Raw genomic sequence first — 24,052 nt, forward strand, 5'->3', positions numbered from 1 at the left:
CAAATAATAGAAAGTTGTATCTTAATATGGTATCCATGAGGGCCACTGATAGTATTTTCTCATTTTGTGTCATAGTATTGTCCAAAAATACGCTCTCTTCAAACATTTCCATCTCACTATTGTGTGGGATGCTTGAAAATAGGCCCACAATATCTATGGTGATGAACAACAAGTCTTCCTTAAAAATGTCAGGGGAAAGTTGTTTTAAAAAATCCCAGGAATCTTTTAAAATGGTTTTATTGTTGACCCAAATATGTTTGTTTTGGAGTCAACATATTTCTAAAGTGTTTGACCCTTCAGCTGTAACTATAGGTCTGAGTGGGGGATCTAACCAATTTTTATGGACCTTGGGAATTCCGAACATGGTTGCTATTCTAGGTTTATTAACAGTAAGAAATTTAAATAAATCAGCATCTATAATTCCTTCGAACATATAATCTTTTAGCATAATATCTATACGCTGATATGCTAAATTAACTTCATTTCTTGAAACTACTGTGTATTTATGTTCGTCCCTTAAAATCATGTTCATTTTCCCTTCATAAGTAATGTTGTCCATAATTACTATCCCCCCACCCTTATCTGGTTTCATCACTCTTATGGACTTGTTGTTCATAAGTTCTGTTAACACTTCATTCTCACCCTTCTTTAAATTATTTATGTGTCTACACTTATTCTTGACCTGTGACTCTCTAATAACATCTTCTAATATTTTTTTCAAAATTCTTTATCTGTGGTAATAAGGGTGGGTTATAAATGGATTTCCTTCTCAGACCCACTTTATTGCTTTCATGATTAAAACCATTTCTAGAGGCTAAAATTCCTAAGTTAATTTTTCTGACGAATAGTTTTACATCTAGTAGTGTCGTGGCTGTGTCACCTTTGTTCCAGGGTATGAATTTAAACCAATTCATACCCTGGAACAAAGGTGACACAGCCACGACACTACTAGATGTAAAACTATTAGTCAGAAAAATTAACTTAGGAATTTTAGCCTCCAGAAATGGTTTTAATCATGAAAGCAATAAAGTGGGTCTGAGAGGGAAATCCATTTATAACCCACCCTTATTACCACAGATAAAGAATTTTGAAAAAATATTAGAAGATGTTATTAGAGAGTCACAGGTCAAGAATAAGTGTAGACACATAAATAATTTAAAGAAGGGTGAGAATGAAGTGTTAACAGAACTTATGAACAACAAGTCCATAAGAGTGATGAAACCAGATAAGGGTGGGGGGATAGTAATTATGGACAACATTACTTATGAAGGGAAAATGAACATGATTTTAAGGGACGAACATAAATACACAGTAGTTTCAAGAAATGAAGTTAATTTAGCATATCAGCGTATAGATATCATGCTAAAAGATTATATGTTCGAAGGAATTATAGATGCTGATTTATTTAAATTTCTTACTGTTAATAAACCTAGAATAGCAACCATGTTCGGAATTCCCAAGGTCCATAAAAATTGGTTAGATCCCCCACTCAGACCTATAGTTACAGCTGAAGGGTCAAAAACGACCCCTTTAGCGAAATATGTTGACTCCAAAACAAAACATATTTGGGTCAACAATAAAACCATTTTAAAAGATTCCTGGGATTTTTTAAAACAACTTTCCCCTGACATTTTTAAGGAAGACTTGTTGTTCATCACCATAGATATTGTGGACCTATTTTCAAGCATCCCACACAATAGTGGGATGGAAATGTTTGAAGAGAGCATATTTTTGGACAATACTATGACACAAAATGAGAAAATACTACCAGTGGCCCTCATGGATACCATATTAAGATACAACTTTCTATTATTTGATGGGGAGTATTTTCAACAGAAAGAAGGAGTTTCCATGGGGGCAGCGTGTGCACCAACTTACGCCAACATAGTATTGTCCAAATGGGAAGAGAGTTTTGTGTTGAACTCTAACTTTAATAAAGAATGGTTACTGTATCGCAGGTTCCTTGATGACATTGTCATTTTTTGGATTGGGGGACATAAGTTTTTAGAGTTCATGGATTATATTAGTCACACCACCAACTTCTTAAAATTCACTTATAACATCAATTCTGAGGTGTTACAATACCTAGATATAGAAATATGTAAAAATAATAATGAACAAAATTTTGAATCCAAGGTGTTCAGAAAGGAGACTTATTGCAATTCCTACTTGCATTTTGATAGTGCTCGTCCCCTACACTGCAAAAGAAACATAGTAAAGGGACAATTTGTGAGGGGATCGAGAATGACTAGTTTAAACACTGATTTCGATAAGGAGTGTAACAATTTGGAAAGAATGTTTATAGAAAGGGGATATCCCAAGATGTTTGTAACTAATATAAGAAGGGAAGTAGAAAATGGGAGGGGGGACAGATTCAAACCTATTATAGGGATGAACGACTTAATGACATTTCAAGATGAACAAAACAAATTAAAAGTCAAAGAGGAGCAATTTCAAAGAAATCTAATAGTAGAATATAATAGGTATAATTATAACTTGAGAGACACACTACAAAAAGAATGGAATAGATTCGTAGCTCTTTCCGATATGGAGGAAATTACCAACATTAAACCAAAGATAATATACAGAAACTCTAGAAGTATAAAGAATATGTTGGAAAAAAGGAAAAAGAACACCCCACATACAAGTAACAACAAAAAGTTTGGAACTTTTAGATGTGGGAGGTGTAACCAATGTTCCTTCATTATTAATAGACGTGAAATCTTTTTGGAAAGTAGAAACTTATTGATTAAAAGTAATGGTTCTTTCAATTGTGACACTAAAGGTGTGGTGTATTTAGTTACTTGTGATAAATGTCCCTCCTACTATGTAGGAAAAACTGAAAGAGAGTTGAGGAAAAGAATCTATGAACATTCTTATGATATTTCAAGAGAAAAAGAGACGAATGCCCTCTTTAAACACAGTAGGAATTGTGTGGGTTGTAATTTTCATTTTTTTGTTCAACAAGTCAAACGAGATGCCAGGGGAGGTATATGGGAAGAAATTTGAGAGAGTAGGGAATTGTGGTGGCGGGTACACCTAAAAGCAGGGAAAAAGCCTGGGTTAAATGATTTTTTAAGTATTGTTTCTTTATTAAAATTAAGAGCATATAAAATATAGACGCAATAATAGTTTTTAACACTAGAGGGCGTAGCTGCCAGATTTTATTTTAAATCATACAACATATTTTAAGATACTATTTATACTATATTATTAATTTATTATTAGCTTATAGGATTTATGAAATACATTTTTATATAAATCATTTTTTAACATTAAATAATGAAGATGTTGTCGGTGTATTTACATGTTAAGCAGTAATATGGTGTTCAAATGGGTTTTAATTAATATTCATGAGGCTCAGGGTATGTTTGATTTGCACATTTAAAAGTTTTATTTGAAGTTTAATTGGTCTGTTTTCAATGAATGACTGTATATAATTGCCCAATGAATTATTTTACTGTTGTCTGATGAAATCCATTTGTTTGGACGAAAACGCATGGGATTATCTGTGTATTCAAAAGCGTTAATGTGTATTTTCTACTTGTGCTATTAAACTTCTCGTAAGAAGTACTGAGTGTTCTTTCTGGACAGTTGCACTCTGTCAGCAGTTTTTTGGTTTTCTTGAGTGCCTTCCATTTCATTTTTATTAATCTAATCTAGTTGGGGAGGCTAATTCAATTTTCATAATTTCAGACTTTTATTTTTCACTGAATTACTTCTCACAGTACCTTTAAATATGTTCATTTCCCTAACCAAGGAATGATCAGAACTCTCAAGATTAACTGCTTGCACCTGCAGATGGCTTGTCCCTATTTAAAAGTAGTCAGCAATGAGGAGCAACTTGCAGATGGATGAAGGAGTCTTTGTAAACTTCACTTACAGCAGAATGCACAGAATTCCCCTGGCTAACTGCCTTCAGCTGCAGACTTCTTGTCTCATATCAAGATCATCATCAGAACATTTGCCAAGAAGAAAAAAAAGCCAATATTTTTGTAGATGCAAGCAGGTTAGAATTCTTCATGGTTTTCATAATTTTGTCTTATTTTTCAAACCTATTTGCTTTCAAAAAATGTTTATAGTTTAAACCAAGGTCATTAACATAGGCAGACACCCTTGCAAAAAACAAAGGAAACTATCTCCTTAGTTGTACATAAAATATAAATCAAGCACACTTTTACACACCCCACCTGCCATCAAGCAGCCCAAGGTCCCCTTTGTTGCACTTCTTGCAACCAAAAACAGTTACTTGTTTACTTTAATATCTTTAACACAAAAGTACAGTATGGAACTTACCATAATGTCCTAATGATCACTGCAGTATTCCTGACATATGGGTTGTCACAACAATGCCTGGCCAAGGTATCAAAGTTTTACTTTCCAGAGTTTGTACATCCAATGCATGACCTCAGCTCATAAGAGTATGGGTATACTGACAGACATATGAGCACATACCTCAGACTATCTCCAAGCCAGTGGCCTGAAGATTACTGAGAGAGGGCTAACAGTCAGCTAGGAGGGGTGTAGGTATGTAAACTCCTCCATTTCCATGTAGCAGAGTAAAGGATAAAGCAGAGGGGGAGAAGGCTGAAGTAAGCCAGATAAGAGGAGAAGGAAAGTGGAAAGGATAAGTAGGACATCTATTGTTACAAGTTCTTAAACAACTGTATTATGTCCTGACTGAAATCACTGTTGCAGTATTCCTGACATGGGGGATTCCCAATGCTGGAGGTGGTGGTGAGAAGGGTAGTTCACTACAGAGTACATGAGCTGCCCAGCAGCCCAGACAGTACAGACCTAGCAAAGGCAGCCCTGGACCTGGAGAAGGTCATTAATTTTGTAGTGTTTGGTGATCTGTACAGAGAACCAAGCAGAAGACTCATGGATAGGCCTGGCTTTTACTCCCTTGTGAAAAGCATCTGAGGAAGCCACTGCCCTAGTGAGCGAGATTTTGGGCAGGAATGCAAGGGATTTCCCATACTGAGAACAGAAGAAGGTGATGGCCTTAGAAATCCAAGTTGCAGTATTTTGTTTGGAGACCAACCGGCCCAAATTAGGGCTCAAAAAAGAGAAAACCAGCTGGTCAATCTTCCTGAATGATTTAATTTGGTCTAGATAAAATCTCAGTTGCCTGTAAATGTCCAGATAATGTAAGATTCTTTCCATTCTATTTTGGGGATTGGGAAAGGAAGTGGGTGGGCAAGTAGCTTGATTGGAAGACAGCTTGTTTACTACCTTAGACATACATGGATTAGCCCTAACAGTCACCCTGTCCTTATGGAAAATAAGGAAAGGTGGATTATCCACGAGAACTTGTAACTGAAATTCTTGCAGCCGAGGTGACAGCCAAGAGTGGAATATTTTTCCAAGTGCAGAACTTTAAACAGGCAGAAAATGCTGGTTCAAAACAAGGCAATGTATGCTTTTCCAGCTCAAAACTGAGATCTGAAGGGAGAGAGATGGGTTTTCATTGTGGGTTAGGATGCAAGACTTCCCTGAGGAAAACGTCTGACTTCTGCTCTAGTCATAAGTGTGGGCTACAGAGGCTGGCAATCTCTGATGGTCAACAGGAGAGCTTATAGAAGAATAAGCCAAACCTAAATTAAGTAATTCACAAAGGTATTGCAGGACAGCAGGGACCCGTGAAAAGAGTGGGTCTCAACAGTGTTTGCGGAACCAATAAGAAAACCTTTTTCATTTGGCTGTAATGCATTTCCTGGCTTCCTGTAGTACTCAACCTCCTCAGAGAATAGGTGTCTTTGAGGGATTAAAATCCTATCATCCATAGAGTCAAGCTGAGTGAGGCAATATTTGGGTGGAGAAGTGATCTTTTTTGTTAGTGAACAGGTCCAGTTGCAAAGGTATTTTCTCATTTTCAAGTTAAATAGCAAGATAAATCAATGTTGCCTTGGTTAAAAGAGGACCAGCAGTAGGATTTTGGGTATTTCTTTTTGTGCTTTTAAAATAATTTTTGGAAGAGGAACTAGTGGAGGAAAGGCACAGAGGAATTTCCCCTGTCTACTGAAGGACAGGACATCAGTCTTCTAGACTGAGGGACAAGGTTTCCTGGTGAAGACTGAGGGACAAGGTTTCCTGGTGTAGAACTGGGGGAGCTAATGGTTGGCTGGTGATGCAAAGAGGTCTGAGGTCTGCCTCACTGAAGGGTGAATGCCCAGAAAACCTGCCTACTTAAAGTACATTTGAGGGGGGGACCTCTACGGAGTGGCATAAGGAGTTTGCCAGCACATTGTCCTGTGACAGAAAAGTACAAGGTTGAGAGGGTTATGTACATGTGGGTGGCCAAGTTCTAGGATGTATGACTCCTGTGCTAACCTGCACAGCTGGTAAAGACCTGGTGCCTTCTTGTTTGTCTATGTACAACCTGACTGTGGTGTTATCCATGTACACTAGGAATGGTTTGGGTTTCCATTGGTGGGAGAAAGTCTGTAGTGCTTGCAGAACAGCCCTCATTTCCTTCAGATTATGTTCCTTCACGAACTGTGGTTGCCATCTGCCCTATAGCAAGTGTGATCCTGTCCATGACCACCCACACTTTGTTTGAGCCATCTGTGTGAACTTCTTGAAGAGGAGGACAAGGTGGTGTGATGGGAGATCCTGGACTGAGACTGACCTGTTCTTTCAATAAAAGCAGCTCCTTTTTGAGACACGGGAGAAAGGAATTATGGTATCCAAGGAGTGGGCGTGTTGGGGCCACACAGACTTCAGATACCAAATGGATTTTCCTCATGTGAAGTCTGGCTAGGGGAAGACTAGAAATGGTGTCCGCCATGAAACCCAAGGTTCTTAACATCTCGCTTGCTGTGCAGTGTGTTGCATTGGAGATATCTATGAAGAAACGGGACTGACTGTGAACTTTCTCCAGAGGGACGAAGGTCTTTGTATCAAGTCTGCAACCCAGGAAAACCAGGTCCTGTGAAGGAACCATGTGGGATTTTTTGTACTTGATTATGAAACCCAGACCTGACAGGAGTTGGAGAGTGAAATCTAGATGATGGACTCCTGGATGGACAGCTTAGGGCAAAAGGCTGCCCTTGTAGGAAAACTGTGAACTCCTTAGTGGCAGCAGAATGCCACCACTGGAGCTAGACACTTTGTGAACACTCTTCATACTATGGAAAGACCAACAGGGAGAGCTGTAAATTGAAAATGTGAGGTGGCAGAGAAAAACCTGAGGCATTTCCTGCAAGAAGGATGAATATGTATTTGTAAATAGAAATCCTTCAGGTCTAGATACGCTAGAAAGGACTGGGAAGAATGAAAGGTAAGAGAGTGGAAAGACAGAGGATTTTGAAAGTTGGTACTTTCTAGTGTTTAGATGAGAAAGGTCTAAGATGAGTCTTCATAGCTGCCTTTTTCTTGGCACTAGAAACATTATGGAGTAGAATTGTTTTCTTATGAAGTCGTTTGGGACTTATTTGATGGTACTTTGATTCAGGACGTCCAGAATAATGGGGGCAAGTAGAGACAGCTGGTTGTGAAAAGGATGTGACATGCATAACATAAGCATCCTTGATGGACAGGAACCATTTGTCTGTGGTAATGTCTTCTCACCAGACCTGGAGTGTGACAGTCTTTTAAAAACAGGAGTTATGGGGCGGATTGAAAAAAAAGTACAGTTGTGTACACTTACCATATATGTAGATGTTCGAGTGTATTCCCTGTTGCAGTCATCATATTTGGGTTATCTGCTTGCAGTAGCCCTCAGTCAGCTTGATTTATTTGTATTTATTTATTTTACATTTGTTGGCCGGGCTAGTCTAACTGGATACATGCCCATTTTCAGTAGAGGCCCGAGGAGAAAAGCTCCAACACAAATACACAATATAGTATAAAAGTTGTGACAGTTCAAGCTTGACGCAACTGTTATTAAAAAAAGTCCAATACTGTTGTAGCAGTACAAGCTTGATGCAGCTGTTATTAAAAAAGTACAAAACTAATGGTGAACATAATACAAACAGTAAAGGTAATATACAAAAAGGTTGTTTACTTTATCCATTGGAAAACATGATGTATATGAATCGGTAAGGAGAAGTCAGTAGTTAGTGCAGTTTAATATTAGTTGAAAAATATACATAGGTATAAAGTAAGAAAGTTAGTCAGGGTTAGTACAAGGGCATAACCAGTGAGTACTAAGAAACAGTTTTAGTTTCTGTTTAAAAAGTGTTATTGAGAACATAGATAGGAGTTCAGTGGGAAGCAAGTTCCAGTGTTTTCCTACAGAATTAGAGAACAAAGAATCTCCTGCTAAGTTGTTTGATCTGCTAGTACTAATGTAGTTTATTAGAGGAGTGTAGATTCTTAAGACTGTTGTAGGGGGTAATAAGAGTAGTGAGTATAGGTGTATTGGTGGGGTGATACAGGCTCTTATGGGTAATAGCAAGCTGGTGAAATAGAAGCTGAGTTTGGAACTCTAGCCATCCTAATTGTTTTAGGTAGCTACAATGATGCGTTCTAAAAGGAGAGCCAGTGGCAAATCTAGCAATATTATTATAGGAAATTGCCAGTTTGCTGAGGTTGTTTTTTGAAAGATTAGTGTATTTAGGTGAAGCATAGAGTAGAGTGGAGATTAAATGAGTTCTGGCTATAGCGGTCCTGGCTAATGGAGTAAGAAAGGGTTTGATTCTATAGAGTGATCCCAATTTCTTGTTGACTGTTTTTATTGTACTGTTAATGTGAGTATCAAAGTTAAGGTTGCTATCTATAGTTATTCCTAAAAGTTTGGTGGTTGGGTCAGGAGATATGAGAGTGCCGTTCTTGGATATGAGTGTGAAGTAAGCAGGAGTTGACTTATGGGTTGGAGTAAAAAGTAGAAGTTTAGTTTTTTTAGGTTCACTAGGAGCCAGCAGTTTAAAAAACATTGTTCTACTGTATTAAATGCTTTTTGGGTAAGGGACTGTAGCTCAGAAGGAGAATTAGCTGAACAAATTATAGTGGAGTCGCTCATGTATTGAATACAGGTTGCATGAGGAATTGCTAAGTGGAGGTCATTAATAAAAATGGAAAATAGCAGTGGGCCTAATATGGAACCCTGGGGAACACCAAGGGAAATGGGGAGGTGTGTAGATAGATTGTTGTCCCATAGTACAGCCTGTTGTCTGTTGTATAAGTAAGAGTTGAACCAATTTAAGGCTAAAGGTTCAAGAGAAAGGGATTTAAGTATATGTATAAGGAACTGGTGATTAACCATGTCAGAAGCTTTAGATAAATCTATAAAGACTGAAGAGGAGAGAATATTGTTGTTACGGTTTTTATTTATGCAGTCTGTAAAGGATAGCAGTGCAGTGGTGGTACTGTGGTATGGTCTAAATTCACGTTGACAGCTGGCGAGTAAGTTATTTTGGATAAGATGGTTAAGTAGTTGCTTATGGACACATTTTTCCATTATTTTTGCCAGTGGGGAGAGTAAAGCTATTGGACGATAGTTTGAAAAGTCACTGGAGTTACCACCGTTATGTAGGGGGATGATGTGCGAGATTTTCCAGACAGATGGGATAGTTCCTTCTCTTATGGTTCTGTTTATCAGTATGGAAATGGGGAAGGCTATGGCTTTGGCTCCTTTTTGCAGGTATTCTGCTGGTAGTTGGTCAGCAGAGGGGGTGGTAGGTTTTAGTTTTTGAAAAAGAGAGCAAATAAAGGAAGTAGAAACAGATTGTAACTGAAATGATGGAAGTGGGCAAGTAGGTGAGGTTGCTAGATTAGAGGTACTTTGAGATAACTGACTAGCCAGAGTATGGATGGCATCTGTAAAAAAAAAGAATTGAAGGCGTTGGCAGTTTGTGTTGGATTCTCACGGTTGGAGCCTTGGAGGTTAGGTGTAATAGACTGGCCTGGGTGTAGTAGTTTGTTAATGCTAGACCAAAACTTTTGTGGATTCTTTTGGTGGGTTTGTTGTAGCTGGAAGTAAAAGTTTTTTTTATCTAAGAGGATATCTTTTTTTGTTGTATTTCTAAGTTGTTTAAAGTATTGGTGGTCTGTAGAATTCTTAGTAGTGCGCCATTTAGTCCAAGATTTGTTTCTAAGGTGGAGTTTTTGCCTAGTAGCTATTGTGAGCCATGGGGCAGGTTTAGCCTTATTTCTAATGAAGCGTGATGGGGCATGGTGGTCAAGGATGTGGCTAAGAATGTGGAATTAAAATATTCCACTGCTTCATCTAGTGGGAGGGATTTTAGCGGTAACCAGTTGCAGTGTTTAAGTTCTAATTGGAATAGTTCTGGGTTAATATGTTTTTTGGTCCGTATTGTCCTAAAGGTATTTGGGTAAGTTATGTTGGTTTTGTGTCTGATGATATATGTTAGTGAGTGGTCACTTAGATCATCAGGGAGGGTTCCTACTTTGTATGTTTGAAGATGAGAATTAGTAAGAATCCAATCTAAGGTGCTTTCTTTGTTATTTGTTTTATTGATCCTGGTTGGGGAGGTGATGGCTTGTATGAAGCCATATAGGTTAATATGGGTGGTAGGATGTAGAGTATTACAGGACTTCCAGTCGATATTAAAGTCTCCAAGGACTAAAGTTTATTGTGGAAGATTAATAGACAGCCAGTTTAGAATATTTTCAAGGGTATTAATGTTATTTCCAGGGGGAAGGTAGATACAAGCAATGTTTATGGATTTACATGTGTTGACCTGAAGTTTGGTAATGAGGATTTCTGCATTACTGTATACAGGTGGACTAAGGTTTGCAGTGGCAACTTGTAGCTCTGTTTTATAAAGGACTGCTACCCCCCCCTCCCTTTTTGTTTTTACAGTCTAATCTGAGGATACTGTAACCAGGTGGGGTGACTTCATTGTCATTAATTGTAGATTTTAGCCATGTTTCAGATAAACATAGGCTATCAGATAGGTGGATATCTAAGAGGGTGTGGAGGTGGGCAATTTTGTTGTTAATGCTTCATATGTTAAGATGTGCTATATAAAGTGAGTTAGAAGGTTTAATTGGGGCTTGTGTACTAGTAATGTTAAAGTTGCCTTGTTCAGTGGCTGGAGTATTGTTTGGGCTGGGGTTAGGATGAATGTCACAATCTAGCAGGGCTTGGAGGTATATTCTATATATATGGTTGTGAAATTTACAGAAATAGTAAAGTGATTTTCTAATATGTAGATTGATGTACTTTATATGGGCCAATCTATGATATTTGGCTTGTAAGTAGCAGGGACTAGTTGTGATGTTGATGTTGGTTTGGGAGATAGCTAGTCGTGGTGTGGAAGTGAATTTGGAGGGGAAGAGAAGGTTGGGGTGTAATGGTTGTTCATACGAGGTTAACAGATAGGTAATAGTTAGAGGAGGTAAGAGAGAGGCCAGGATTAAAAATTTACTTTGATATGGAATGGATAATTGAGCCATTATCTTAGTATACGATGTAGAATACAAGGGGATAGGTAGTATTAACAGTTAGGAAATTGTTACAAGAAAGGTAGGGAGGTAGTATAATATGGCCAGGTGAGGTGATTTGTCAAGAAGGGTGGGAAGTAGTAATATGGTGTGTCAACTGATTGGAGCGGATATGATGGGGGTGTGGTTAACAGGAATAAATGTAGGACCTCTGGGGGCGGTTGGAAATTGGGGGCAGGGAGAGGAGCGGAGTGAGCCCACAGGGTGAACGGAGCAGGTAGAGACAAGTGAGTGAAACAGCCAAGGTTAACAATCAGTGGAATGCTGATTGTAGAGGTAAGTTAATTTGAGATTGGTATAGAGTGAATAAGAAGTAGAATGTGTGTATATAAAGGTGGAAAGTGGGTAATTCAAGCAGAACAGGGTTGTGTGAAGGGTCGATAGTAGGAAGGGTATAGACAGCATACAATAGTATGAGTATTTTTTGGGATGGAGGGATAGAAAAAGAAAGGGAAAATGTGCCATCTAGTGGACAGTCAGATGAATTACAGCAGAGGTAGTTTCTGGGGAAGGCTAGACTAGGGCTAGAAAGACAATCTATTTAGCTAGGGTAGGTAAGGTTAATGCAAGAGAGGGACTATACTTTGACTACAGGATATAGGGGGGTATGGCAGCCTACAGATTAGCTTTAAAGTCAGTATGAGGACAACACATACTCTCTCTTCTTTCTTTTCTTGGAAGAGCACAGGGGTACACTTATAAGGTGAAGGAGAAGTTACAGCTAGTAGGTTAGGGTGGGTCCTTAGTTCCCTGGTGGGTTCTTATCTCCTAGTGGAGGGTAGGCAAGCTGGAGAGTGTAGGTGCTGTAAGTTATTGCTTCGACTCTTTAGGGCCTCGGACAGATGTTTTGCCCCTTCACTTCCAATTTCATTCCATGACAGGTTGAAATACCAGCACCTATCTGTTGTATTTATTGTTCACACAGTGTTCTGGTAGTAGTCTTCCTCTACAAAGATGAAATTTCAAAATAATTCCTTCAAAAAATTAGCAATGTAACCAATATCCATGTAATAAGGCATGGGTCAACAGGACCATTTCTCCTTTTACCAGAAAAAAGATAGCAAGAAACTCTCTTCCAGCTTTTCACTCTGGCTGTGTGTTCTCTGTGTTGATTATCAATCAAAGTCTTGGGTCCTGCGTCGGTTGCTGTTTCATCTTCCGTGACGTCAGGTAGTCAGGGGTATAAAGTATGCAGCCGACGCAATTACATCAGTTTTTCTTGCCCCAGATGTCAGGTGCCCCCCCCTAATGGGAAGCAATTAGATTTTTTATATATATATATATATATATATATATATATATATATATATATATATATACATATATATGGATCCCTATCACAACACCGACAAGCCACAAACCCGCCACTCAAAACGACAACACCAAAACACCGAAAACGCACAAAACCGAACACCATAACACCGACACCCAAAACACCGACACACAAAATGTAAACTACACATAACACACAACTATACATGCACTAACCCTAACCCAAACCCTAACCCTAAGGTCCGACACTACTGCACACTTACCCTACCCGCACCCTAACCCTAACTCACTTAACCCGCCACTAAACCTACATTCCGTCACTATCGCACACTTACCCTACCCCGCACCCTAACCCTAACTCACTTAACCCGCCACTACACCTAAAGTCAGTCACTACCGTACACTCACCTTTCCCGCACCCAAACCCTAAATCCCACACTATCTCACACTTACCTGTCCGCTCCCTAACACTAAATCCCTCACAATCGCACACTTACCTGTCCGCTCCCTAACGCTAAATCCCTCACTAGCACCCACTTACCCGTCCGCTCCCTAACGCTAAATCCCTCACTAGCACACACTTACCTGTGCGATCCCCAATGCTAAATCCCTCACTATTGCACACTTACCGACTCGCGCTCACACGTTGCCCATGTCGGTGTTTCGGCTGTCAGGGGGCTGGAGGGAGGGTAACCAGGACTGCAACAATACACTCGAACATCTACATTTACGGTAAGTGTACACAACTGTACTATGTTCTTCGTGTTTAACTGTTGCAGTCATCACATTTGGGTAGATTCCCAAAGCCAAGGATGGGAGGAGGAATTTAGATAGCATTAGGACCAGCTGTAAGGCCCTGCAAGACTGCAGTGGCAAAGCCAGCTCTGGATTTAGAGAAAAATGGTAAATAGTAATGCTTGGTGAAAGTATGTACAGAACTCCAGGTAGCAGCTTCTAGGATGTGCCTGGTAGGGACACCTCTGAGAAAAGCTGTAGAGGTAGATACAGCCCTGGTTGAATGGGGTCTAATCCCCTGTGGGACAGGTTTTCCGTGGTGCTTATAGCAGAAATGAATGCAATGGTCTATCCAGTTAGAAATGGTTTGCTTTGAAATGTACTTCCCCTCTGCCCCTGCAGCAAATGCCACCAGCAGTTGTTCAGATTTCCTTTGAGGTTTAGTCCTGTCCAAGTAAAATCTAAGTTGTCTGTGCACAACTAAGGAGTGCAGTATCCATTCCCCTTTGTTCTGTGGATTAGAAAAGAAGGTTGGCAAATGAATGGACTGATTAAGAACCACACTGGATACCACCGTGGGCATGAAGGAGGGATTGGTCCTGAGGGACACCCTGTCCGCATGAAAGATGATGAAAGGCTCCACTGCCATAAGGGCCTGTAATTCAGATACCCTTCTTGCTGAAGTGATTGCTAAAAGGAAGGCTGTTTTTCAAGAAAGGAATTTTAACTCTGCACTTGCAGATGGCTCAAAAGGAGGAAGAGTGAGTTTTTCCAGTACAAAGTGAAGGTCCCAGGCTGGAGTTGGGGCTCTCCTTGGTGGTCAAGTTTTTGGGCCCTCTGAGGAACTGCTTGAGCAGTGGATGTGAGAAGAGGGGTGGTTCTGTGCTGTAATGAGCTGAAATGGCTGAGGCGTGAATTTTGATGGAGGAAAAAGAAAGGCCCTTGTGAAGCATCTCAGTTAAGTATTGAAGAATCTGATCTAAATTGGGCGCTGCTGTGCCCATTCCTTGAGTTTGGTTCCAGACACAGAATCTTCTCCATTTTTCAGCATAAGATTTTCTAGTACTAGGCCTCCTTGCCTCCAAAATGACATCCAACACTTGTTTACTGAGGGATGATAACGGAGAGAGATCAGGTAATTAGCCAAGCTCCCAGGTTCAGGGTTTGAAGCTGGGCATGCAGAATCTGGCTCTCCTGCTGTGACAGCAGGGTAGAGGTCTGGGGCAGGTGCCATGGAGCCAGCAGTGAAAAACTGCGCAAGAGGGGGTACCAGTGTTGGCGTGGCCAGTCTGGTGCAATCAGTACCGTCCTTGGTTTGTCCCGTTTGATCTTTATTAGTACTTTGGAGAGGAGAGGAGAGGCAGAGGAGGAAAGGCATAAACTGATAGATTTTTCCAGCTGAAGGACAGAGCATCCACTTTCCAAGCTTGTTTGTGGGGAGTCCTTGTGCAGAATGTGTCCAATTAGTAGTTCTGGGGAGAGGCAAACAGGTCTATATCTGGTCTCCCCCATTTGTTTAGCAACATGTTGTAAGTCTTTGGTTCCAGTTTCCACTCGAGTGGGTCCATGAGATTTCTGCTTAGTTCATCTGCCAGTGTATTTAGTTTTGCTGGCAGGAATTGAGCTTGTAGATGCACTTGGTAGCTCAAGGCTGTGCTCCACAGAGCCATGGCTAGTCTGTAGAGGGGGTAAGAATGGGTACCCCCTTGCTTGTTTATGTACCACATAACAGTGATGTTGTCCGTCTTTACCATTAACTGTCCTGGAAGAATGTGGTCCTTGAAGGCTGTCAGAGCATTCTGTACAGATAACATTTCTTTCGGATTGATATGCAGGTGCATTTGACTTGGGTTCCATTTGCCCTGAATGCACTTCCCTGCCAGTTGAGCCCCCCATGCATAGTCTGATGAGTCTGTTGTTAGGGTTTAGGTGGCAGGGGGGTAGAGTGAATGGTAGTCCCTTGTTTTGGTGGCAGACCTCTGCCCACCAAAGGAACTCTAGCTGTAGGCAAGGTATGATAGGAATCATTGCTTCTAGATCCTCAGAATGTTGACACCATAGGCTTTTTAGATACCACTGTAGTTTCCTCATATGCAGTCTTGCATATGGAATTAGTAGAATGCAGGAGGCCATGAACCCAAAGGCTTGCAGTATTTGCCTTGCAGATAGGGTTTTTGTGGCCATTAGTTTGAACTAGGTTGTCAAATGAATTTGTTTCTCTGGCGTGAGGAAAGCCATCTGGGAAGTTGTGTTCAAGCTTGCTCCCAGGAATATAATTTGTTGACAGGGTACCAGGTGTGATTTCTTTTCATTTATGGTGTATCCCAGACAAGTTAGCACCTTTTGTACAAATGCCAGATGATTCAAAAGTATGTCCTGGCTTTCTGCCTGAATTAGACAATCGTCCAGGTATGGGTATATTTAAATATTTCTTTGCCTGCAAAATGCAATGACTGGAGCTAGGCACTTTGTGAATACCCCGAGCACAGTAGATAAGCCAAAGGGCAATGCAGAGAATTGATAGTGCATGTAGCCTGCTTTGAAGCGTAGGTATCTTCTGCAAGATTCCCTGATTGGGATGTGCAGGTAGGCTTCCTTTAAATCCAGTGTTGCCAACCAGGCATCTTTGCCTAGCATAGGAAGTAACTGGTGAAGAGTTAGCATCTTGAATTTTGGAATCACCAAAAAGGTGTTTAAGATAGAAAGGTCCATGATAGGATGCCATGAGTTGTCTTTTCTGGGTACCAGAAAAAGTGTTGAGTACAAACCTTGTCCCTTTTCCTCTTGTGGTACAGTTTGAATAGCCTTTATACTTGAGAGAGAGTACTTGCTTTTGAGCCTCTGCCCACTGATTTGGGGGTAGGATCTGGCCAACCATTTGGGGTTGGTAACATGTGGAAGTGAAATCTGTATCCTTGGGAAACTATATTTAAAACCCATTTGTTCTGGGTAATGAGTTCCCAGTTTTTTGTCTGCAGAGCAATCTTTCCCCTAAAGGAGCAGTCAGTTGAGAAGTGCTTGGAAGTTTAAGTCATTGAGACAGTTTACCATGGGGGGGGGGGGGAGTCGTCTTACTACTCCCTGATTTGGAAGTGGGAGCCCCCCACTGCTTAGTCCTGTGTGTACCCTGGGACTGAAGCCTGGGTGTTCTGCTGGTTCTGGGTTTGGACTGAGAAGGCCTGGAAGAGGCAGGAAAAGACCAATTCTTAGAGGGCCAATGCCTACTAAATCTTGGAAGTTGTACTTGTAGGAAATCTTTAACAGTTTGCATAGATTTAGCTTTTTCCTCCATCTTTTTAAGAACTTCTGCTTTGTTGCCAAACAGGCGGTCCTGATTTAAGGGAGCATTCAGCAATTTAGCTTTAACATGATCTGGCAAAGATTGCTGCTTAAGCCAAACATGCCTTCTAAGTACAGACCCAGTGACAGCAGCTCTGCAAGATGCCTCTAGAGAATCAAAACCACATTGCAAAGTATGCTTTCCAACCTGTTCAGCAGAATACATTAAATCCTGTAAATCCTTATTTTCAGCAGAGTCAGGAATCAACATCATTTTCTGTTTAAGCAATCCAATAATATGCTGCTGATACTTTAAGATATTAAACTGACAGTTTAAGGTCCTAATGGCCAAGTTGCAGAAGTGTACATCTTCTTACCCCATCTATCCAGCCCCCTGGAGTCTCTATCAGAGGGGGTAGGATTTTTGGCAGTAGTAGCCTTAATGTCCTTGGGTCCCTGTGAAATGGTCGCAGGATCCGCAGCAGGATTTTTAAAAAGGAACTTGTGAGAGTCAGGAACCCTGTAATATCTATCAGGTTTTCTGGGAGCAGGAGGTAGAGAGTCAGGGGCCAAGCTAGATTGCGAAAAGGCATAATCAACATCTAGTACAGAAGGGATAGCTAAAGGCCTGTGTTGGGGCAGGAGTAAGAAATCCCTAAGCCTCTTTTTAGAATCAAAGTAATCCTGGCTTTCCCAGTGAAAGTGCTCCCTAAGAGTATGCAGGTTTTCACCAAAAGAGAAATCCTCTGGGGGGGGGGGGGAGCAGAGGGAATACAGTCCTCTGCATCAGAATCCTCATAGGTAGATAAGGGTAATTCTTGGCCATCAGAGGAAACAGAAATTTCAGAATCCTAGTCAGAAGTATCATAAGCAAATTCAGTCCTAGGTCTCTTACGGGGGGGGGGGGGGGGTTGGCTTCCCCTGATTAACGTAATAAGGTCTTCAGCCATTCTTATTTGTTTTATAGGCATAGAGGCCTGACCATGTGGTCTGGGCGTTGGCTTTCTAGGCATGGTTCAAGTTTTAGGCCTTGAAGAAGAAGATGGCATCGGTTTAATATGCAAGTCAGTAGGCCTGAATACACCCTCAGAAACCGGTGCCTCACAGCGGCTCCAGATTCATCCAAGGTAGAGACATCCACAAGTTCCACAGCTGAAGCATCTTGTGGCATACCAGACTCTGAATGGGTCTCAGTAAAGGCCTGTGAATCTGAAGTAGCAAGTATCAGGGGCTGCAAAAGTGCCTCACTGAGTACCGGCGAACTGGCGACTGGCTTAGGAGAAGCATAGTCGGCAGCTTTGGACCTAGGTGGTCTGTCTCTGTCTTAGTCTTTGTGTTTTTTCAGAATGTCGGTAGTCGGATGGCTTACCGAAGACATATCTGGATAATTGAATCGAGTACCAAAATATTTAGAAGTGTAAATATACCGACAATGAATAGCTCGTTGCTTAAATAAGGCACAAAACTGACAGCGAGGTACATCGTGGTAAGGGCCTAGGCAAGGAATACAGTACGAATGAAAATCTTTGTGAGGTATTTGCTTTCCACAAGAAATACAATTACTGACTTTTACTGACATCGGTTTAGAGCAAGAAAAAGTTTCCCCAACAGGGTACTTAGCTTTAATTGAAGACTTCGGTTCTGAAACTCGAAAAAGAAAATTTCAGGAGTCTGCCGACTGGCACTTGTGAACTGCTTCTGCTTCAGGCACCGCACTGCAAGAAAGACTAATGTAATGGCGTCGGCTGCATACTTTATACCCCTGACTACCTGATGTCACAGAAAATGAGACAGCAACAGACACAGGACCCAAGACTTTGATAATCAGGCCGACTGACGGCTACGGCAAGCAGAGAACTCAAATGTGATGACTGCAACAGTGAAGCACGAAGAACATCAGGGTGTTGCGAAGGTAGTCACATATTTTTATTCACAAAGGGAGGCCTCCCAGATGGAGGTTCCTTATGAAGTTTGTCAAAAGTACCCTTTCCTAGTATTTTTCTCATTCTTTTGAATAGCCATAAGGTCCCTGCTGAGGTAGGATGTTGAGTTACATAGGTAGTCCCTTTGGTATCTAATACCTTGGTCTTGGGGATTTTTGAAGAGACTGGCAGCCTGAGAACCAAACAAGAAATGTTTGTCCAAGCGGAAGTCTAACAGATTTCCTTTGCAATCCTCAGGAATAGGCTGGCTACAAAGCCATTCATATTTTTGAATAACAAACCCAGTAGCTGCTGCTCTACAAGAAGCATTTACAGCACCGTAACAGCATTTAACACTGTGTCTGGCTATTTACACAGTCTGGGAAAGTAGATTCTGCAGTTGGAGGGTCCAGTATCACATTGCTCAAGGACAGAAGTACAAACATCAAATATTTTGTCATTTGAGTCTGGTAGTTAACTGCCTTAAAAGCACGGGTAGAAGAGGTATACATATTATTTCCCCACCTACCTATAACCCTACTATCTTTATCTGTAGGCAGGGAATTAGCATTGGGTAAGAGCTTAGTGTGCTTACCTGAAGAAGCAGACTTCAGACGGGTCCACCACAGGACTTAAAAATACTAAACTACAAGTATTTTAGGTCAGCGGGTACTATGTAAAACCCATCTGTTTTTTCGCAAGCTGGTGGTTGAGAGTCAGGCATTGAAGAAGTGGACTGAAAAGCATACTAGAAAGCCTCAACAGCAAGAGGGACTGGGAAGGGACAGAAGTACCTTTTTCCAACAGGCTTCAGTACCTCTTCTGTATGTCAGAGATCTGACTGGATTGCCATTCAAAATGTTTCATCATGTTCTGGCTAGTCTCCCAAAAAGAAGCTTCCTCACAATGGGAATCCAGAGACAGGGAGTCCTCTTCATTTGAAGAGATTTGTCCAAGAGAGTGCAACTGAAAAGAACAATTTACAGCATGATAGGAGTTATATGAATCACATCCTTGTTCTTCTTCAGAAGATGATGATGCCAAAGTAGGTTTTTGAGGAACAGCATGTGGTTGGAGACCCAAAGTAGAGAAGCTGTCAAAGCCATAATAGCGTTGAACAATCCCTGGGAGAAATTTTTCCACTCCTTTTCTTTAGCTGCTGAGGGAGAGGCCACATGTCTAGTCTTTTGGGGTTTTTTTGGCACATCTGCCTGGATGAGACATGGAAGTTTGGAACCATGACTAGCCTCTGTTAACATACCTGGGATCTCTCCCCTAGCTAATACTTAAGGAACTTCATGAGGTCACTAAGAAATGACTGCAGCTCATCGGATGCATCTGTAGTCTACAAGGCCCCATGAGCCATAATGACAGAAGAGTCTCTTATAGAGTCTCCTTTCAAGGTGTAGTGAAGTGATCACTGGGGGACTGCTGTCTGGTTCTCTACACAGGAGGTCCCTACATATGGCCTCTCCTACACTATTATGTCCACAGCAGCACCTTCTCTCGGGGCCCTTTGTTTTTACGGTGCAACCGACTGCCTGGCATACAACTGGTTGGGCAGGCTAGGTTTGTTAGTGTTGGTTGGTAGCCAGCCTAGGAGAAGGTAACTGACTCTAAAATCCATACAGATGGAGCTTGTTATCCTTGTCAGGAGTTCATCTAGAAGAAGGTGACGCTTGACTTCATACCAAAAATCTGGCCATTGGATGGCTCCGCTGCCTTGTGGACATCTTCTGGAAAAGAAAAGGCTACAGGAGTAAACCTAGGCAGAAAATCGAAAGTAGAGCCCTTAAGGCGGCTGGTTGTCAATGCTGACTTTCTTCTGGCAGCTCTTGCAGCCAAGCTGACACCAAACGTATCGGTTCTGCGTTCCTTTGGAGGGCAACAGGGAGGCCGAGGGAGGGATCCTCTCAACTGGGCATCTCAGGATCTCCATATACTAAGCCCAGGTTTGCATCCTGGAGAGGTCACTGTCAGAGCCGCTGCTCACAGTGTCAGAAACATAATCGGAGACAGCAGTTATGAGTTACAAGTCCAGAAAGATTGGCGTAAGCTCAGACGCCAAGGGCCATCTCCGAAAATGGGAGGGACCATCTTAGTCCCACTGGTCAGCTATCTCCCACTTCTAGCTGGGCAGCCTGCAGCCAGTAAGATGCTGACCTGCCACAGTCTGCCTGCTTCAACTGGTTCTTGGAGCCAAGGTAAATACTGAAAAGCAGACCGTAAAATCCTGCACCAGACAACAGAAAAAAGAAAAGTAAAGTACCAATATTGCAACTAGCAAACTGGAATGTGAGAACATTATGCCCTGGCATATCTGATGATCTTTTCCACGATGACAATTCTAGGAAACCAGTCATCACTGATCATGAACTCAAGAGGCTCCACAAAGTACAGTTTTGTACCTACCATAAATGTAGATGTTCGAGGATTCCATTGCTGCAGTCCTGACTATTGGGTATAGTCCGCGTCCCGTCGGCCCGAATACCAGAGTATAAGGCTGACGTCGGTCAGGGCGCATTACACTGACGTCAGTACGTCAGGGTACTAATGCGCATGACCGACGTCATATCCTCAGTCTTTTCTTGCCCCAGATGTCAGAAGACCCTAAAAAGACAAGTCCCAAAATACCTGCACCAAAAAAAATGTACAATATATACAACAATATATACAAAAATATATACATGTAAACTCACCTACACAACCACCCCTAAACATAGAGGGGAAGGAGGGAGGGTAAATTGGACTGCAGCAATGGAATCCTCGAACATCTACATTTATGGTAGGTACAAAACTGTACTATGTTCTTCGTTTTCCATTGCTGCAGTCCTGACTATTGGGTAGAATCCCAAAGCAGAGGTAAGGGAGGCTGGCAAATCATAAAGAAGTAGGAGCTGACAACATGCCTTGTAAAACAGCTGTGGCAAAACCAGCCCTAGACTTAGAGTAGATAGGAAGGTGATAATGCTTAGAGAAAGTATGCACTGAACTCCAAGTAGCTGCTTCCAAAATATCCTTAGTTGCCACCCCTTAGAATTGCTGTGGAAGTGGCAGTAGCCCTAGTGGAATGAGGCCTAATCCCAGCTGGAATCTCCTTGCCATGATGGGAATAACAAAATGCAATGCAAAAGCCAATCCACCTAGAAATAGTTTGTTTCGACACAGGCTTGCCCTGTGAACTCAAAGCAAAGGAAACAAACAACTGCTGGGACTGCCTAAAATCCTTAGTCCTGCTTAAATAATAACGCAATTGCCTGTGTACATCTAAAGTGTGCAAAATCTTTTCCCCTTTATTTTGAGGGTCTGCATAAAACGTAGGCAAATGAATAGTTTGGTTTAAAGCCACACTAGAAACCACCTTAGGCATAAAGGAAGGATTAGTACGTAATGATACCCTATCCTTATGGAAAATCAAAAAAGGCTCTACTGCCATAAGGGCCTGCAACTCAGACACCCTTCTTGCAGAAGTAATAGCCAACAGAAAAGCAGTCTTCCATGACAAGTATTTCAATTCAGCAGTAGCTGCAGGCTCAAAAGGTTGTAGAGTAAGTTTTTCCAACACAAAATTGAGATCCCAAGTAGGAGTAGGAGCTCTACGTGGGGGTCTTATATTCTTTGCCCCTCTAAGAAACTGCTTGAACAAAGGATGCGAAAACAAAGGTGGGTCACAATCATAGTGAGCTGAAATTGCTGCAGCATGAATCTTAATGGAAGAGAAGGACAAACCTTTGTCCAATAACTCAGTAAGATATTGAAGAGCCACACTCAAATTAGGCTCAGAAATCTCCAAATTCTTTGCTGTACTCCAAAATAAAAATCTCTTCCATTTTTCTGCGTACACTCTCCTTGTACTAGGTCTTATAGCTTCCATAATCACATTTAAAACTTGTTGAGGAAGGTGAGACCTGCTGTGTTTCAACACAGAATATGCCAGGCTGTTAGATGAAGAGAATGAAGCTTGAAATTGAGCAGATGACCGTCCTTCTGAGATAACAGATGAGGAATCAGAGGTAAAGGCCATGGAGGCTTCTGTACCAGACTCCGTAGTAGTGGGTACCAGTGTTGCCGAGGCCAATCTGGAGCTATCAAAATCATCCTTGGCCTGTCTTGTCTGACCTTTAATAGTACCTTTGGAAGAAGAGGCAGAGGTGGAAAGGCATACACATGAAGGTTTTTCCAACTGAAAGACAGAGCATCCACTTTCCAAGCTGTGTGATGAAACCCTTGTGCAATACTTTGGCAGCTGGTGGTTTAGTGGAGAAGCGAACAGATCTATGTCTGGAGTTCCCCATGACACTGTCAGTTTCTGAAATACATGAAGATCCAGTTTCCACTCGTGGGGATCCATGATTTGTCTGCTTAACACATCTGCTAAGGAGTTCTGTGCTCCTGGCAGAAACCTTGCCTGAAGAGTTAGTTGCAAGCTCAGCAGTCTCCCATAAAATCATTGCTTGCCTGCATAAAGGATAAGAATGTGTTCCCCCTTGCTTGTTGATGTACCACATGACAGTTGTGTTGTCTGTTAGAATCAACACCTGCCCTGGAAGAAGTAACTCCTTGAAAGCCATTAATGCAAACTGGACTGCTAACATCTCCTTCATGTTGATATGTAGATGCTGTAGTCTGGCAGGCCACTTGTCTTGTATCCACTTTCCATTTAGATGAGCTCCCCAAGCAATGTCCGAGGCATCTGTCGTTAAGATCTGACTTGCCTCTGGCCGGGTCACAGAGAGTCCCTTGTTTAGGTGACATTCCTGAGCCCACCACAAGAATTCTTTTCGAAGGCAAGGAATTATTTGAATGACAGTGTCCAAATCCTGGCAGTGCTGTGTCCATACATTTTTGAGGTACCATTGTAGCTTCCTCATATGCAGTTTGGCATTGGGAAGCACCAGAATACAAGATGCCATGAACCCTAATGCTTGAAGGACTGTCCTTGCAGTCAGCACGGACTGATGAGATAGTTGATGGAAGTAAAGTGACAGACTCTTGTTTGTCCGGGGTTAAAAAGGCCATCTGGGCTGCTGTATTCAGTCTCACACCCAGAAAGCACATGTCTTGAGAGGGTACTAGACTGGACTTTATTTCGTTCACAGAATACCCTAGGCATCTTAGCACTGCTATAACATATTCCAGATGCTGTAGAAGGTCTTCCTTTTCTTGAGCCAGAATCAGGCAGTCGTCCAAGTAAGGATAGATTTGAATTCCTTGAAGCCTGAAGTAAGCTATCACTGGAGCCAGAACCTTTGTGAATACTCTGGGCAGTAGATAAGCCAAAGGGCAATGCAGAGAACTGATAATGAAAATTTCCAGCTCGAAACCGCAGATACTTCCTGCAACTTAGCCTTATAGGCACATGAAGGTAAGCTTCCTTGAGATCTAAAGTTACCATCCAGTGATCTTTGCCCAGCAGAGGTAAAAGCTGTTGT

General features: G+C 41.6%; 1 protein-coding gene across 1 annotated transcript in view; it reads right to left on the reverse strand.

The window, feature by feature from the left end:
• Positions 1-24,052, reverse strand: part of LOC122807266 (uncharacterized protein ZSWIM9-like) — a 324,698-nt gene that overhangs the window by 72,507 nt on the left and 228,139 nt on the right. The window lies entirely within an intron of this gene.

Source organism: Protopterus annectens, chromosome 1.part1, assembly GCF_019279795.1.
Source record: "Protopterus annectens isolate FY-2018-M chromosome 1.part1, PAN1.0, whole genome shotgun sequence".
NCBI classification, from domain to species: domain Eukaryota; kingdom Metazoa; phylum Chordata; order Ceratodontiformes; family Protopteridae; genus Protopterus; species Protopterus annectens.